Source organism: Salmo salar, chromosome 01 (assembly GCF_965601325.2).
Source record: "Salmo salar chromosome 01, fSalSal1, whole genome shotgun sequence".
NCBI classification, from domain to species: Eukaryota; Metazoa; Chordata; class Actinopteri; order Salmoniformes; family Salmonidae; genus Salmo; species Salmo salar.
Window position 1 is genome coordinate 111544416 of NC_138291.1, and position 12888 is coordinate 111557303.

General features: G+C 43.9%; 1 protein-coding gene across 1 annotated transcript in view; it reads left to right on the forward strand.

Moving 5' to 3' along the window:
• Positions 1 to 12888, forward strand: part of LOC106594841 (testican-2) — a 73785-nt gene that overhangs the window by 7264 nt on the left and 53633 nt on the right. The window lies entirely within an intron of this gene.

The window sequence follows — 12888 nt, forward strand, 5'->3', positions numbered from 1 at the left end:
ACTACAGATGATGTAAAAATGGGTTCCTGGATTGAGTGTGTGAAAAAGAGCCATGGAGTCACCATTTTGTTAAGCAACATACGGAAGAAATAAAACAAGGGAGGGACTACCTAGACTGTTCCAACAAGAAACAGTTCAAAAACATTTTGCTACGCTGTGCCCTAATGAACATGGCCCTGATCTGATGGAACGTTGCTGGGATTCTGGGAGGAGACGTGGAGACTGAGGGTCCGTCCCAAATGGTATCCTCTTCTCTATATCAGGGTTCCCCAACTGGCAGTACACAGGTTATATCATTTGTACCTCTTCCTACCCTCAAGTTTAATGAGAAAAAAAACTTTTTATAAAATCTGGTTTTGGTTGTTGTTGTTGGATTTTCATTGTTGGACATAAAAAACTGTAAAAACACTCAGAATACAGCTCCAAGTGATTTTAATTTAGGAAATCTGTTCCCAAGTATTCCTATGCGTAAATAGAGAGACATATACCAATGTAATCAAGGTTTGAAATGATTCTGTTTTTGTCAAATGCTATATCTGTTTGTGCTACTTGCGGTCAATGTGCCGTGTGCAAATGATTTATAATTATGTTCCGGCCCTCTGACCATCCACTCAAGACGAAATTGTCCCGTGGCTAAATGTACTGTAGTTGGGGACCCCTATGGGCCCTGGTCAAAAGTAGTGCACTACATAGGGAATAGGCTCCCACTTGGCTCCCACTACATAGGCAATAGGTTTGCATTTGGGATGCAGAATGTTGATGATACATGAGGGACTGGCTCTTCTTAGCATGGAGAGGATGGAGAGCCGGTTGGATAATTGTTTTTGCTTCAGCTGAGGCTCAGCTCAGTGAATTCCCACAGGACTACCCCTACTGAACACCCTGGGTTCTGCTGCTCTGCTGCTGCTGGCTGTGACAAACACCAATCACTTCAATACAGGACATCAACTGTGCAATGAACAGAAAGCTATAGCTATTATTGTATAGATATCCCTATTAGCTATAGGAAATTAACAATGAACAGAAAGCTATAGATATTATTGTATAGATATCCCTATTAGCTATAGGAAATGAACAATGAACAGAAAGCTATAGATATTATTGTATAGATATCCCTATTAGCTATAGGAAATGAACAATGAACAGAAAGCTATAGATATTATTGTATAGATATCCCTATTAGCTATAGGAAATGAACAATGAACAGAAAGCTATAGCTATTATTGTATAGATTTCCCTATTAGCTATAGGAAATGAACAATGAACAGAAAGCTATAGATATTATTGTATAGATATCCCTATTAGCTATAGGAAATGAACAATGAACAGAAAGCTATAGCTATTATTGTATAGATTTCCCTATTAGCTATAGGAAATGAACAATGAACAGAAAGCTATAGCTATTATTGTATAGATATCCCTATTAGCTATAGGAAATGAACAATGAACAGAAAGCTATAGCTATTATTGTATAGATATCCCTATTAGCTATAGGAAATGAACAATGAACAGAAAGCTATAGATATTATTGTATAGATATCCCTATTAGCTATAGGAAATGAACAGAAAGCTATAGCTATTATTGTATAGATATCCCTATTAGCTATAGGAAATGAACAATGAACAGAAAGCTATAGCTATTATTGTATAGATATCCCTATTAGCTATAGGAAATGAACAATGAACAGAAAGCTATAGCTATTATTGTATAAGGACTACCTAGACTGTTCCAATAAGAAACAGTTCAAAAACCTTATTAGATATAGGAAGTTAACAATGAACAGAAAGCTATAGATATTATTGTATAGATTTCCCTATTAGATATAGGAAATGAACAATGAACAGAAAGAAAATAAGCATGTACACTTGTATTTCTAAAAAAAAGCTTGTCCTTTGAAAAGAGCTTCCTGAGCTGTAAGGTGAGGAGGAAGAGCAGGGTAAGTCAAACTGTACTGTAGCGATCTACCCTGGCTATATTGAAACAGACAACAGCACAGAATGGCGAGGTCCATACTGTCCCCTAGCTGTGTGGACCATCTCATTCCAAGTCCTTACTGACTGTGATCGATGCAAGGACATTATAGCCTAGCTTTCTCTTAATGGTTATTATCATTATCGCTGTCGCTGTATTTTCTTATTGAATGACAGACAGAACACAGGTTTAGAAATGTCCTTTCTCCTCGCAGGTTCCAGCGCCTTAAAGCTCATCTAATCCGCTTTATGTTTCCATAGAAACTCAGCGCGTTGATACGTAGAGGGACTCGTTTCTGACGCTGATTTGCAGCTCGCTCACGCTCTCTCCTGTATTTATGAGACGCCTCTCTTCCAGAACCCATCCCCCCCTCTCCTCCCAAGCAGGCTTTAGAAAGAGAGAGAGACAGACTGAGAGACAGACTGAGAGACAGACTGAGAGACAGACTGAGAGACAGACTGAGAGACAGACTGAGAGACAGACTGAGAGACAGAGAGACATAGAGAGAGCAGGAGATAAGAGAGAGCAGAAGGAGAGAGAGAGAGCAGAAGGAGAGAGAGAGCAGAAGGAGAGAGAGAGAGCAGGAGTTAAGAGAGAGCAGAAGGAGAGAAGAGAGAGCAGAAGGAGAGAGAGAGAGCAGAAGGAGAGAAGAGAGAGCAGAAGGAGAGAAGAGAGAGCAGAAGGAGAGAAGAGAGAGCAGAAGGAGATAAGAGAGAGCAGAAGGAGATAAGAGAGAGCAGAAGGAGATAAGAGAGAGCAGAAGGAGAGAAGAGAGAGCAGAAGGAGAGAGAGAGAGCAGAAGGAGATAAGAGAGAGCAGAAGGAGAGAGAGAGAGCAGAAGGAGATAAGAGAGAGCAGAAGGAGAGAGAGAGCGCAGAAGGAGATAAGAGAGAGCAGAAGGAGAGAGAGAGCGCAGAAGGAGAGACAGAGAGATCGCTGAGCGCCGGGCGGCAGCTTAAAACCCTGAAATTAGTCCTCTGTGTTTATAATACTTCCAAATCCAGCTCAGAGAAGAAATCAAATGAAATCCAAACAGGACAGCTTTAACCTGTATTAAGAGCTGCTGCGGCTGTACCCTGCCATCTCTCCCAGCACACTGTTTACGTCCCGTAGACTTGGTCTGTGTCTCAAATGGCATCCTATTCCCTATTTATTACAAGTATTGCACTATATAGGGAATAGGGTGCCATAGTAGTACACTATATAGGGAATAGGGTGCCATAGTAGTGCAGTCTATATAGAATAGGTTGCCATTTAGGAGACACACAGAATCTCCTCAGAGCTTATTCATTACACTGACTCAAATGAAAAGATGTTGTAAACAGCAACAACACTGCTGCTTTGTAGGGATGTTCTCTGCTTCAGGGATATTTACATCATGACTAAAACATTCTGTACTGAGAATGAACCCCCAGAATCTGACAGAATTAGGCCCCATGACAAGCTGGCTTTACCATCAACCATTTTGTTTTCTTTCACATTTATTTTCCGTGGTGATGATGTAATGCACATCAGTTGACGTGGTGATGATGTAATGCACATCAGTTGACGTGGTGATGATGTAATGCACATCAGTTGAAGTGGTGATGATGTAATGCACATCAGTTGACGTGGTGATGATGTAATGCTCATCAGTTGACGTGGTGATGATGTAATGCACATCAGTTGACGTGGTGATGATGTAATGCTCATCAGTTGACGTGGTGATGATGTAATGCACATCAGTTGACGTGGTGATGATGTAATGCACATCAGTTGACGTGGTGATGATGTAATGCACATCAGTTGACGTGGTGATGATGTAATGCTCATCAGTTGACGTGGTGATGATGTAATGCACATCAGTTGACGTGGTGATGATGTAATGCTCATCAGTTGGCGTGGTGATGATGTAATGCTCATCAGTTGACGTGGTGATGATGTAATGCACATCAGTTGACGTGGTGATGATGTAATGCTCATCAGTTGACGTGGTGATGATGTAATGCTCATCAGTTGACGTGGTGATGATGTAATGCACATCAGTTGACGTGGTGATGATGTAATGCTCATCAGTTGGCGTGGTGATGATGTAATGCACATCAGTTGACGTGGTGATGATGTAATGCACATCAGTTGACGTGGTGATGATGTAATGCTCATCAGTTGACGTGGTGATGATGTAATGCACATCAGTTGAAGTGGTGATGATGTAATGCACATCAGTTGACGTGGTGATGATGTAATGCTCATCAGTTGACGTGGTGATGATGTAATGCACATCAGTTGACGTGGTGATGATGTAATGCACATCAGTTGACGTGGTGATGATGTAATGCTCATCAGTTGACGTGGTGATGATGTAATGCACATCAGTTGACGTGGTGATGATGTAATGCACATCAGTTGACTTGGTGATGATGTAATGCACATCAGTTGACGTGGTGATGATGTAATGCTCATCAGTTGACTTGGTGATGATGTAATGCACATCAGTTGACGTGGTGATGATGTAATGCTCATCAGTTGACGTGGTGATGATGTAATGCTCATCAGTTGGCGTGGTGATGATGTAATGCTCATCAGTTGACGTGGTGATGATGTAATGCACATCAGTTGACGTGGTGATGATGTAATGCTCATCAGTTGACGTGGTGATGATGTAATGCACATCAGTTGACGTGGTGATGATGTAATGCTCATCAGTTGGCGTGGTGATGATGTAATGCACATCAGTTGACGTGGTGATGATGTAATGCACATCAGTTGACGTGGTGATGATGTAATGCTCATCAGTTGACGTGGTGATGATGTAATGCTCATCAGTTGGCGTGCTTCAGCTAGGCTACTGCGTATTGGACAAGAAACAGCCTGTTAATGATCTATAATTGGTCTAGAGGGAAATTACTGCAGAATAAAGGCAGCTAAATTATTTTCGGATTACGTTCTTACTCTTCCTAAAAGCCTCAGACAAGAGAACTCATAATTTAAGTGAGTTACTTTCAACTGGGGCTACAATTACTGTCAAATTAGAGGGTTATTTCATATTGTTAAAACATAATTGGAGGCCCCATGTTAAATCAGGAAGCACCTTTTAGAATGTTTAAGCATCCCAAATGAACCCTATTGTAACGGCCGTCGTAGGAAGTGGACCAAAATGCAGCGGTTACATGAATGCTCATATTTATTTTATTACGAACACTACACAAAAAACAACAAAACAAAAAAAATGAACGACAGCTAAGAGTTCTGCAGGCTAAACATAGCAGTGCACGAATACAACTTCCCACAAAGGGACAGGTGAAAACAGGCTACATAAGTATGACTCTCAATCAGCAACAACGATGTACAGCTGTTCCTGATTGAGAGCCATACCAGGCCAACACAAAGAAATACACAACATAGATAGAACCTAGAATACGACACATAGAACATAACCCAAAAACCCCGGAATACTCTAACCAAATACCCCTCTACATAAACACACACCCCGAACCACATAAAACAAATACCCCCCTGCCACGTCCTGACCAAACTACAATAACAAATGACCCCTTTACTTGTCAGAACGTGACACCTATCTTCTATATAGTGCACAACTGTTGACTGGGCCCCATAGGGTTCTGGTCTAAAGTAGTGCGCTACGTAGTGAACAGGGCGTCATTTGGAATGCACACCAAATCAACCTCTACACAACAGTTGTTAATGCTATCTGTGCAACATGAAGGGGCTATCTATATTAAACACAAATATAATGCAACATGCAACAATTTCAACGATTTTACTTGAGTTATGGTTCATATAAGGAAATCAGTCAATTTAAATGAATTCATTAGGCCCCAGTCTATGGATTTCACATGACCAGGCAGGGGCGCAGCTATGGGTGGGCCTGGGAGGGCATAGGCCCACCCAATCAGAATGAGTTTTTGCCCCACAAAAAGGGCTTTATCACAGACAGAAATGCTCCTCAGTTTCATCAGCTGCCCGGGTGGCTGGTCTCAGATGTTCCCGCAGGTGAAGAAGCCGGATGTGGAGGTCCTGGGCTGTGGTTACACATGGTCTGTGGTTGTGAGGCCGGTTGGACGTACTGCCAAATTCTCTAAAACGACGTTGGAGGCGGCTTATGGTAGAGAAATTAACATTAAATTATTGCACCTTGTATATTGTGTGACAAAACTGCACATTTTAGAGTGGCCTTTTATTGTCCCCAGCACAAGGTGCACCTGTGTAATGATCAAGCTGTTTAATTTGCTTCTTGATATGCCACACCTGTCAGGTGGATGGATTATCTTGGCAAAGGAGAAATGCTCACTAACAGGGATGTAAACATTTGAGAGAAATGAGCTTTTTATTTCAGCTCGTGGAACATAGTATCAACACTTAACATGCTGCGTTTATATTTTTGTTCGGTGTAGTTAGTCAGTAGAGTAAATGACAGGTTAAACCAGTCTTTTTCTCAAGGCAGATCAAGGAGCCAATACGTTCAACATTTGTTCAAAGCTACAGTGTAGCGTTCCAAGGTGGAAAATGGTAGCTTCTCTCTCGTAATGTGCTGCTAGCTTTCTGTCCCTTCCAAGACACTGTAATGACCCTCAGACAGCCTTCAGGCAGGCAACAGCGCTGACATCTAAATCACAGCACTTTAAAAGGCTGGGGGTGGGGGGGTGGGGTCTTTTGTAATATCCAAGAGTACAGCAGTGTTCCACCTACATTACCAGACATTGCATTTCAACTGTCTTGTTCAATTTGTGATGAAGAGGAGCCCCGAATCAATTTAGCTCTGTAGAATCGCTCCCACAGGGGGGTGGCTAGCTGGGATGAATTAATGATATTGAAATGAAAGTTAGCGCCCAAGTAGCTACAGGGACTTTTGTAAGCCTTTTTGATGGTGGGGGGGGGGGGGGGGGCTTACATTAGCTATTCCCTCTGTTATAGAAACAGATGTCAGGGATTGTCCTTCACTCATCTTTACTCCTCTGAGGCAAAGTGAATGCCTTTTAAGTGAGGCAGAGTGGGTGTGGTGCTTGGATGCATCCCAAATGGAACCCTATTCCCTGTATAGCCCTATGGGCCCTGGTCAAAAGTAGTGCACTATAAAAGGAATAGGGTGCCATTTGGTATGCAGTTATAGCGTGATACAACAGACCCCCTACTCTGACCTCTCAATAGAAACATAACACGTTCATCTTCAGAGCTTTCCCACTGGGTACACATTGGTCGAATCAACGTTGTTTCCACGTCATTTCAATGAAATGAACCAACGTGGAATAGACGTCTGTGCCCAGTGGGGTTTGCTAATTGGCTACGGTGTCAAATCTGAATGTCATTTTCCTTAAAGCACATCTTGTTAAATGGTCCACACCTCTAGTTTATCACCCACACCTCCAGTTAATCACCCACACCTCCAGTTAATCACCCACACCTCTAGTTTATCACCCACTCTCTAGTTTATAACCCACACCTCTAGTTTATCACCCACACCTCTAGTTTATCACCCACACCTCCAGTTAATCACCCACACCTCCAGTTAATCACCCACTCCTCTAGTTTATCACCCACACCTCTAGTTTATCACCCACACCTCCAGTTAATCACCCACTCCTCTAGTTTATCACCCACACCTCCAATTAATCGCCCACTCCTCTAGTTTATCACCCACACCTCCAGTTAATCACCCACTCCTCTAGTTTATCACCCACACCTCTAGTTTATCACCCACACCTCTAGTTTATCACCCACACCTCCAGTTAATCACCCACACCTCCAGTTAATCACCCACTCCTCTAGTTTATCACCCACACCTCTAGTTTATCACCCACACCTCCAGTTAATCACCCACTCCTCTAGTTTATCACCCACACCTCCAATTAATCGCCCACTCCTCTAGTTTATCACCCACACCTCCAGTTAATCACCCACTCCTCTAGTTTATCACCCACACCTCTAGTTTATCACCCACACCTCTAGTTTATCACCCACACCTCCAGTTAATCACCCACACCTCCAGTTAATCACCCACTCCTCTAGTTTATCACCCACACCTCTAGTTTATCACCCACACCTCCAGTTAATCACCCACTCCTCTAGTTTATCACCCACACCTCCAGTTAATCACCCACTCCTCTAGTTTATCACCCATACCTCCAGTTAATCACCCACTCCTCTAGTTTATCACCCACACCTCTAGTTTATCACCCACACCTCTAGTTTATCACCCACACCTCTAGTTTATCACCCACACCTCCAGTTAATCACCCACACCTCTAGTTTATCACCCACACCTCTAGTTTATCACCCACACCTCTAGTTTATCACCCACACCTCCAGTTAATCACCCACACCTCTAGTTTATCACCCACACCTCCAGTTTATCACCCACACCTCCAGTATATCACCCACACCTCTAGTTTATCACCCACACCTCTAGTTTATCACCCACACCTCCAGTTAATCACCCACACCTCCAGTTAATCACCCACTCCTCTAGTTTATCACCCACACCTCTAGTTTATCACCCACACCTCCAGTTAATCACCCACTCCTCTAGTTTATCACCCACACCTCCAATTAATCGCCCACTCCTCTAGTTTATCACCCACACCTCCAGTTAATCACCCACTCCTCTAGTTTATCACCCACACCTCTAGTTTATCACCCACACCTCTAGTTTATCACCCACACCTCCAGTTAATCACCCACACCTCCAGTTAATCACCCACACCTCCAGTTAATCACCCACTCCTCTAGTTTATCACCCACACCTCTAGTTTATCACCCACACCTCCAGTTAATCACCCACTCCTCTAGTTTATCACCCACACCTCCAATTAATCGCCCACTCCTCTAGTTTATCACCCACACCTCCAGTTAATCACCCACTCCTCTAGTTTATCACCCACACCTCTAGTTTATCACCCACACCTCTAGTTTATCACCCACACCTCCAGTTAATCACCCACACCTCCAGTTAATCACCCACTCCTCTAGTTTATCACCCACACCTCTAGTTTATCACCCACACCTCCAGTTAATCACCCACTCCTCTAGTTTATCACCCACACCTCCAGTTAATCACCCACTCCTCTAGTTTATCACCCATACCTCCAGTTAATCACCCACTCCTCTAGTTTATCACCCACACCTCTAGTTTATCACCCACACCTCTAGTTTATCACCCACACCTCTAGTTTATCACCCACACCTCCAGTTAATCACCCACACCTCTAGTTTATCACCCACACCTCTAGTATATCACCCACACCTCTAGTTTATCACCCACACCTCCAGTTAATCACCCACTCCTCTAGTTTATCACCCACACCTCCAGTTAATCACCCACACCTCTAGTTTATCACCCACACCTCCAGTATATCACCCACACCTCTAGTTTATCACCCACACCTCCAGTATATCACCCACACCTCTAGTTTATCACCCACACCTCCAGTATATCACCCACACCTCCAGTATATCACCCATACCTCTAGTTTATCACCCACACCTCCAGTTAATCACCCACTCCTCTAGTTTATCACCCACACCTCCAGTTAATCACCCACACCTCTAGTTTATCACCCACACCTCCAGTATATCACCCACACCTCTAGTTTATCACCCACACCTCCAGTTAATCACCCACACCTCTAGTTTATCACCCACACCTCCAGTTAATCACCCACTCCTCTAGTTTATCACCCACACCTCCAGTTAATCACCCACACCTCTAGTTTATCACCCACACCTCCAGTATATCACCCACACCTCCAGTATATCACCCACACCTCCAGTATATCACCCACACCTCTAGTTTATCACCCACACCTCTAGTTTATCACCCACACCTCCAGTATATCACCCACACCACCAGTATATCACCCACACCTCCAGTATATCACCCACACCTCAGTTTATCACCCACACCTCCAGTATATCACCCACACCTCTAGTTTATCACCCACACCTCCAGTATATCACCCACACCTCCAGTATATCACCCATACCTCTAGTTTATTACCCACACCTCCAGTTAATCACCCACACCTCCAGTATATCACCCACACCTCTAGTTTATCACTCACACCTCCAGTATATCACCCACACCTCTAGTTTATCACCCACACCTCCAGTATATCACCCACACCTCCAGTATATCACCCATACCTCTAGTTTATCACCCACACCTCCAGTTAATCGCCCACACCTCTAGTTTATCACCCACACCTCCAGTATATCACCCACACCTCTAGTTTATCACCCACACCTCCAGTATATCACCCACACCTCTAGTTTATCACCCACACCTCCAGTATATCACCCACACCTCTTGTTTATCACCCACACCTCCAGTATATCACCCACACCTCTAGTTTATCACCCACACCTCTAGTTTCTCACCCACACCTCCAGTATATCACCCACACCTCTAGTTTATCACCCACACCTCCAGTATATCACCCACATCTCAAGTTTATCACCCACACCTCCAGTTTATCACCCACATCTCAAGTTTATCACCCACACCTCCAGTTAATCACCCACACCTCCAGTATATCACCCACATCTCCAGTTTATCACCCACACCTCCAGTTTATAACCCACACCTCCAGTATATCACCCACACCTCTAGTTTATCACCCACACCTCCAGTATATCACCCACACCTCCAGTTTATCACCCACATCTCAAGTTTATCAGCCACATCTCAAGTTTATCACCCACACCTCCAGTTTATCACCCACATCTCCAGTTTATCACCCACATCTCCAGTTTATCACCCACATCTTCATACACTATAAAGAAACACACCAGTACAGTAGAACCAGTACAGTACAGTAGCACCAGTACAGTACAGTAGCACCAGTACCATAGAACCAGTACAGTACAGCAGCACTAGTATAGTAGAACCAGTACAGTAGCACCAGTACAGTACACTAGCACCAGTACAGTAGCACCAATAAAGTAGCTCCACTACAGTACAGTAGCACCAGTACAGTAGCTACAGTACAGTACAGTAGCAACAGTACAGTAGCACCACTATAGTAGCAACAGTACAGTAGCAACAGTACAGTACAATAGCAACAGCACAGTAGCACCACTACGGTAGCACCAGAACAGTACAGTAGCACCAGTACAGTAGCACCACTATAGTAGCACCAGTACAGTAGCACCACTATAGTAGCAACAGTACAGTAGCAACAGTACAGTACAATAGCAACAGTACAGTAGCACCACTACGGTAGCACCAGAACAGTACAGTAGCACCAGTACAGTAGCACCACTATAGTAGCACCAGTACAGTAGCACCGCTATAGTAGTAACAATACAGTAGCACCACTACAGTAGCACCAGTACAGTACAGTAGCACCAGTACAGTAGCACCAGTACAGTACAGTAGCACCAGTACAGTAGCACCAGTACAGTACAGTAGCACCAGTACAGTAGCAACAGATGTCACTCAACATATTCCTTCTGTCCATCGCTCAGTTGATTTCCTATAGCTAACTGATAATGATTTTGTAATGATAATGGCGCTGTAACGATAATGATACTGTAATGATCATGACGCTGGGACGATAATGATGTTGTAATGATAATGATTTTGTAACGATAATGATGCTGTAACGATAATGATGTTGTAATGATAATGATTTTGTAACGATAATTATGCTGTAATGATAATGTCGTTGTAACGATAATGATGCTGGGATGATAATGATGTTGGGATGATAATGATGTTGTAATGACAATGATTCTGTGACGATAATGACGCAGCAACGATAATGATGCTGTAATGATAATGATTTTTTAATGATCATGATGTTCCAATGATACTGACGTTGTAATGATAATGAGGCTGTAATGATACTGAAATGATAATGATGTATTATTGTGGCATACACCAGATAGGTCCAGTGAAAGGTCTTCTTTTACAGGGTCAGCCTTAGTAGTACGGCGCCCCTGGAGCCAATTAGGAGCTTGGGTATTCCAACCAGAAAACGTTCTGTTACGGGCGCAATGCTCTAACCACTAGGCTACCTGCCACCCTTTATACCTCTGGTTTCCCTCCTTACTTGTGATGCTCTATTCACAGCCCTCTCTCTCCTGTACTGTAACCCTCTCTCTCCTGTACTGTAGCCCTCTCTCCTGTACTGTAACCCTCTCTCTCCTGTACTGTAGCCCTCTCTCCTGTACTGTAACCCTCTCTCTCCTGTACTGTAGCCCTCTCTCTCCTGTACTGTAACCCTCTCTCTCCTGTACTGTAACCCTCTCTCCTGTACTGTAGCCCTCTCTCTCCTGTACTGTAACCCTCTCTCTCCTGTACTGTAGCCCTCTCTCTCCTGTACTGTAGCCCTCTCTCTCCTGTACTGTAACCCTCTCTCTCCTGTACTGTAACCCTCTCTCTCCTGTACTGTAACCCTCTCTCTCCTGTACTGTAACCCTCTCTCTCCTGTACTGTAGCCCTCTCTCTCCTGTACTGTAACCCTCTCTCCTGTACTGTAACCCTCTCTCTCCTGTACTGTAGCCCTCTCTCTCCTGTACTGTAACCCTCTCTCTCCTGTACTGTAGCCCTCTCTCTCCTGTACTGTAACCCTCTCTCCTGTACTGTAACCCTTTCTCCTGTACTGTAACCCTTTCTCCTGTACTGTAACCCTCTCTCTCCTGTACTGTAGCCCTCTCTCTCCTGTACTGTAGCCCTCTCTCTCCTGTACTGTAACCCTCTCTCTCCTGTACTGTAGCCCTCTCTCTCCTGTACTGTAGCCCTCTCTCTCCTGTACTGTAACCCTCTCTCTCCTGTACTGTAACCCTCTCTCTCCTGTACTGTAGCCCTCTCTCCTGTACTGTAGCTCTCTCTCCTGTACTGTAACCCTCTCTCTCCTGTACTGTAGCCCTCTCTCCTGTACTGTAGCTCTCTCTCCTGTACTGTAGCCCTCTCTCTC